Source organism: Oryctolagus cuniculus, chromosome 20 (assembly GCF_051225735.1).
Source record: "Oryctolagus cuniculus isolate XC-2025 breed Fujian yellow rabbit chromosome 20, ASM5122573v1, whole genome shotgun sequence".
NCBI lineage: Eukaryota > Metazoa > Chordata > Mammalia > Lagomorpha > Leporidae > Oryctolagus > Oryctolagus cuniculus.
The window spans coordinates 56,152,271-56,158,650 of NC_142886.1; the positions used below are offsets into that span (position 1 = coordinate 56,152,271).

At 42.3% G+C, this 6,380-nt stretch overlaps 1 pseudogene; it reads left to right on the forward strand.

Annotated features, from left to right (window-relative positions):
* The first annotated feature begins 4,137 nt into the window (after nt 1–4,137).
* LOC138847335 (lactoylglutathione lyase pseudogene) lies at nt 4,138–4,935 on the forward strand (annotated as a pseudogene).
* Nucleotides 4,936–6,380: the final 1,445 nt, after the last annotated feature.

Here is a 6,380-nt window from a genome sequence, read left to right on the forward strand (position 1 = left end):
GTGTAGTGTGCTATTGGAATCTGTGTGTTGTAGAAATGGGCACAGATCAACTCACTGTCATTCACATTTCTACCTCCGTTCCATCACTTTGTGTTGGGAGACTGGGTGTCCTCAGTACTGCTTATTTGTGGAACATGTCGTGGGTTGTAGTGAACTGAGTCAGCCCACTGTGGTGGGGGCAGAATTATTCCTTGCTTTGAATGGTGCTTTGTGTCCTCGTATCAGCCATCCCCTGCGTTCCCCCTCTTCCCTGTTCTGTAACCATGACTCTGAGTTCAGCTCAAGCACTGGATAGAAGTCACTGTGTCACAATTCACCCACAGTCCTGGGTTCAGGTAATGCAGCTGTGTTCACAATAGTTCAGTCTACAATAAAACCAAATGTGCATAAAATGGTGAATGCAGTCTGTTACATTTGACATGGAATATTACTCAGTGTTAAGAAGGAGGTTGCTCTGTCATTAGGAAATCATGGGTCAGCCTTGAGCATAATATGCTAACAGAAATAATGCAGGTACATGTGGACACATAGTATGTGACATTAGTTATACATGCAGTCCACAAGCTTGAACTCACAGAGGGAGGAAGTGCAATGGAGATCACTGTGTACCATGACCCAAGTGTTTGTCTCCTTCCAGCCCTGTGGGAAACTGCAGGAAGTTCCAGGCTCCTGACTTCATGCTTTTGCAGCCCCAACATTGTAACCATTCAGGAAGTGAAGCAACGGATTGAGATTCTCTATCTGTTGGTCTCTTCCTCTCTTGTTATAACACTGACTTTAAAATAAAATAAATAGATACTTAAAATAATTGAAGATTAATTATACATATGATTAGGAGCCTATTTGCTAATGTTGAATGATCTCAAGCAACTGAATCCCAAGGGAAGAAATCAATTGTTTAAATGCAGTGATGATAAGGTGGTGACAGGAGCAGCACTGGAGTGAGCCTGTGGGACTCCTGCCTCCCCTGTCAGGATGCTGAGTGCTGTGTCCTAGTTTGGTTCCAGTTTCAGTTTCCTGCCTAAGCACACTCTGGGAGGCCATAGGTGAAGTTCCAAGGACTCCCACGTTGGACACCTGGACAGAATTCCAAGCACCTGGCTGTCACCTGACCCAGCTGAATCTTTTGTAGCAATCGGAGAAGTGACCAGGCATTGGAAGATCACTGTCAGTCTCAGTCTCTTTTTGGACACATACATACATACAAATTTTAAAATAAGTGAAATAATATCTATAAACTTTTAAAGACGTTATATAAAGGGAAACATACAAAATGCTGTAAACCTGGGAACAGCATGCATATCCCTGTTAGAAGCACAATGAGACATCCCATCCCTCTGGGTAGAATGAGAATTATCAGACAATCCAAGGCTGACAATTCTTGGGGAGGCAGAGTGAGACGACAACCCTGGGACAAGGCTGGGGTCAGGAAAATTAGTCAAAATGTTATGGAAAATCGTCAAAAACTGACAAGTACAATTACCACAGGATCTACAAACACCATTTCTGGGTAGAAGGAATATGATATCCCTGGAGGTGTCCACTGGATCCACAGTCACTGTGGCAAAGACATCTGCAGTTCCATGTTCAATTAAAGCAGCGCCAATCTCGAGGCCGGTGCCGCGGCTCACTAGGCTAATCCTCCGCCTAGCGGCGCCGGCACACCGGGTTCTAGTCCCGGTCAGGGCGCCGGATTCTGTCCCGGTTGCCCCTCTTCCAGGCCAGCCCTCTGCTGTGGCCAGGGAGTGCAGTGGAGGAAGGCCCAGGTGCTTGGGCCCTGCACCCCATGGGAGACCAGGAAAAGCACCTGGCTCCTGGCTCCTGCCATCGGATCAGCGCGGTGCGCCAGCCGCAGCGCGCCAGCCGCGGCGGCCATTGGAGGGTGAACCAACGGCAAAAGAAGACCTTTCTCTCTGTCTCTCTCACTGTCCACTCTGCCTGTCAAAAAAAAAAAAAAAAAAAAAAAGCAGCGCCAATCTCAATAGTTCACACATATAATCCATGGAATTTTCATGGAAGAAAGAATCAACAATGGAACAAATGTACAAAGCTACATTTTACCAGGAGTTTATATGGCAGTAAAGTGGAAGAAATTCTGTATTTTGGACAACTTGGATGATCCTAGAGAATAATGTCCAAGGATAATGTGTCAGGATAAGTACACTCTGAAAACCATCAAGGCCAAGAAGACAAATAATATGAGATGCTGGTTACATGAGATAAAAAGGATGAACTCACAGAGGCAGGATACAATGGTGAGACCAAAGTCTGAGCGAGGGAGGAGCAGAGGAGACGCTGTTCAAGGTCAGAGTTTCAGCCCGACAGGGTCCACACATTCAGTGATCTATTGCACAGGATGGTGACAGCAGTGAAGGGAATATTGTGTCTGTGGAATTCCAAAACAGGAGACAAATGCCATTCTACCATGGAAACATAGGGTTTTCTGAGGAGCTTGTCAATAAATCTGTGCTCTGGGCATTGTTTCTGAAGAACATGAATCGGCCATTCACAGTGTTTGCATAGTATGTGCTACCACCATTATAACTATTAGCTGCGATCCACTCCAGCCCCTTCCCTGGAGCCTGGCGGACCCAGTCCATTGCATGGTTAGAGTGTGAATCCAGAGGCTTTGCAGGAGACTACTAACAGAAACAAACTGCCAACTACAGGGCTCACAGCACGTGCAACAAATAATGGAGAAAAATATACTCCACTACTACATGCCATTTATGAAAAATCACTGGTGCATTTATACACTGAGAACAAATTTGCAGAAAATGGAGAAAACATCACAGTGGTTTAGCATGTGAATCTTCCGCCTGTGATGCCTACATCCCATACTGCTGTCTGTTCTTATTCCAGCTGCACTTCCAATCATCTCTTGTTGATGCACCTGGGAAAACAGACAAGCATGGTCCAAGTGATTGGGCCTCTGCACCCATGTGGGGACTGGGAAGAAACTCCTGGATCTAGGTGTCAATGTCATTTTGGGGAGTAAACCAGCAGATGGGAGAGTTTGTCTCTGGGTCTTTCCCTCTCTGTGTGTAACACTGACTTTCAATAAATAAATAAGTCTTTTCTAAAAGATTGCATATGTAGTATCAACAAACTTTTAAAGTCCTGGAGGAAATTTATCAACAGGCTGAATGATGTCCACATAACAATATTATTGTTTTTCAATTTTGAATTTATTTTGTATTTTTTAAAATTTATTTTTAAGGAATAAAAATGTCATAGTACAACTTTAGGAATATAGATATTCTTCCCAGCATTTCTGCCCTCCCACTTACATTCCCACCACCTTTCTCATCCCTCTCCACTTCTCAGTTCAGTTTTCCAATAAGATTCCCTTTAAGTTGGTACACAGATTCAAGATCAAGATTCATCATCAAGATTCACTTGTATTGCTACACAGAAAACCAGCTCTGTACTATGTAAAGATTTAAACACACACACACACACACACACATATCCAAGAACTGTTTGAGAACTGGTTTACAGTTAACTCTCATAATAGAACTCATTGAGGATGGAGGTCCTGCATGGGGAGTTAGTGCACAGTGAGACCAGTTGTTAATTTAACAATAAACACTCTTACGTATGATGTCAGTGACCACCTGAGATTCTTGACATGAGCTGCTTAGGCTATGGAAGCCTTTTGAGTCCACAAACTCTGATAGTGTTTGGACAAGGCCATGAGCAAAGTGGAAGTTCTCTCCTCCCTTTAGAGAAAAGTACCTCCTTCTTTGAGGCCACTTCTACTGCCTGAGGTCTCAGTCACAGAGATCCTTTAGGCAGAACATTTTTGCCACAGTGTCTTGGATTTCATGCCTGAAATGTTCTCATGGGCTTTTCAGCCAGACCAGGAAGTCTTAAGGGCTGATTATCAGGTCATAGTGTTACTTAAAGCGATTATCATTCTATGAGTCTGCTGTGTAGACTTCTCCTCATGTTGGAACATTCTCTCCTTTTAAATTCTATCTCTTCTTATTACCAGGCACTTGATCCTATTTATATGATCACTTTAACACTTAATCCTATCTATGTGTTCACCTTACACTTAATGTAATCACTTTAATTAAGTTTCATGGGACTTGGAGTCCCACAACAAAATTTTAAATTGTGTGTTTAGGTCTGTGCTGTCCTGTGCGGGTGTTTGTGAGACTCGGCTGTGCGGCCATGGCAGAACCGCAACCTGCGTCCAGCGGCCTCACCGACGAGGCCGCCGCTAGCTGCTGCTCCGACGCACACCCCAGCACCAAGGATTTTTTAATGCAGCAGACCATGCTATGAATTAAGGATCCTAAGAAGTCATTGGATTTCTATACTAGAATTCTTGGAATGACGCTAATCCAAAAATTAGATTTTCCTTCTATGAAATTTTCACTCTATTTCATGGCATATGAGAATAAAAATGACATCCCCAAAGATAAAAATGAAAGAGTAGCATGGGTATTTTCCAGAAAAGCTACCCTTGAGCTGACACACAATTGGGGCACTGAAGATGACGAGACCCAGAGCTACCACAATGGCAATTCAGACCCTCGAGGATTTGGTCACATTGGAATTGCTGTTCCTGATGTGTATGGTGCCTGTAAAAGATTTGAAGAACTGGGAGTCAAATTTGTGAAGAAACCAGATGATGCTAAAATGAAAGGCCTGGCATTTATTCAAGATCCTGATGGCTACTGGATTGAAATTTTTGAATCCTAACACAGTCACAAGTATCATTTAATCGTGTGGGAATGGTGCTCTGAGACGGCAGTGAGACGGAGATAAGAAAGAAAGCAATGCAGTTCGAGATGCTCAGATTCCAGAAGGCTTTGGGACTGATGGATCATTGCCCCAATTCAACTTTTTCTTCATTTTATGTCCTTGGATGTAGTCACGTGACTTGACTTGTTGGGTAATAATTAGAACAATTCCCTTCAGAAACTGCATTTGCCTTCTTCTGTCTCCTAAATATTGCTTCTCTTAAAATCTTCCTGTGCATCATTTAAAAAACATTTGCCATATTTTTGTTGTAGTTATCTTCTGGGGTTTCAGTTCCTTAGGAATAGCTTTTCATGATGGAAAGTAAAGAACACTGAACAACAACAAAAAAAAAATTGTGTGTTTAGAAGTAAGTCCATAGGAATATATGCACTTTACAGTTAAAAAATTCCTCTTCCTGCTCTTACTCCCATTCCTATTTTTTACTGAGATCAATTTTCAATTGACTGTACGTGCATACGATGGACTGAATGTTACATAAATTCTTCAACAAATAGTAGGAAGAAAAATAAACAAACAAACAAAAAAACAAACAAACAAAAAACTGTCCCTCGACAGTCAAGAGAAGGGCAGCTCAAGTCTTCCCTTCTCGAAGTGTCAATTTCACTTACCTAGGTTTCCTTTTGGGTGCTCTATTAGGTCTCACCTATCAGCAAGAACATGTGGTATTTGTCCCCGGGGTACTGGCCTTTTTCACAAAGTATGATCTTTTCCAGATTCATGCATTGTGTTGTGAATAACCGGATCTTATTGTTTTTACCACTGTGTAGTATTCCATAGTGTACACATCCCATAATTTCTTTATCCAGTTTTTGGTTGATGAGCATTTAGTTTGAATCCATATCTTAGCTATTGTGAATAGAGCTGCAATAAGCATGGAGGTACAGGTATCTTGTGTGTAGTGAATTCATTTCCCTTGGGTAAGTTCCCAGGAGGGGGATTCCTGGGTCATATAAGGTAGGACTATATTCAGATTTTTGAGATATCTCCATAGTGTCTTCCATAGTGGCTTTACCAGTTTGCATTCCCACCTACAGTGGATTCAGGCACCTTTCCCCACAACCTCGCCAGCGTTTGATGTTTGTTGATTTCCGTATGAAGCCATTCTAGCTGGGGTGATGTGAAACCTCCTTGTGGTTTGATTTGCATTTCCCTGACAGCTAGTGATGCTGAACATTTTTTCATGTGTCTGTGTTGGCCATTTGGACTTCCTCTTTTGAAAAATGTGTAAGTCCTTGGCCCATCTCTTAACTGGGTTGCTTGTTTTGTTTTTGGAATTTCTTCATCTCTTTGTAAATTCTGGTTATTAATCCATATCCATTGCATAGCTTGCAAATAATTTCGCACATGCTGTCAGATGCCTCTTCACTTGCCTGAGTGTTTCTTTTACCACACAGAGAATTCCCGATTTGATCTAATCCCATTTATTAATTTTGGCTTTGACTTCCTATGTCTCTGAGGTCTTTTCCAAGAACTCTTAACGTGTGCCAGTGTCTTGAGGGCTTCCCTAATGTTCTCTACTAATTGGATGGTGTGGGATCATAGGTGTTTATATTTAATCCTTGTTGAGTGGATTTTTGTATAAGGTGTAAGATAGGGGTCTTAGC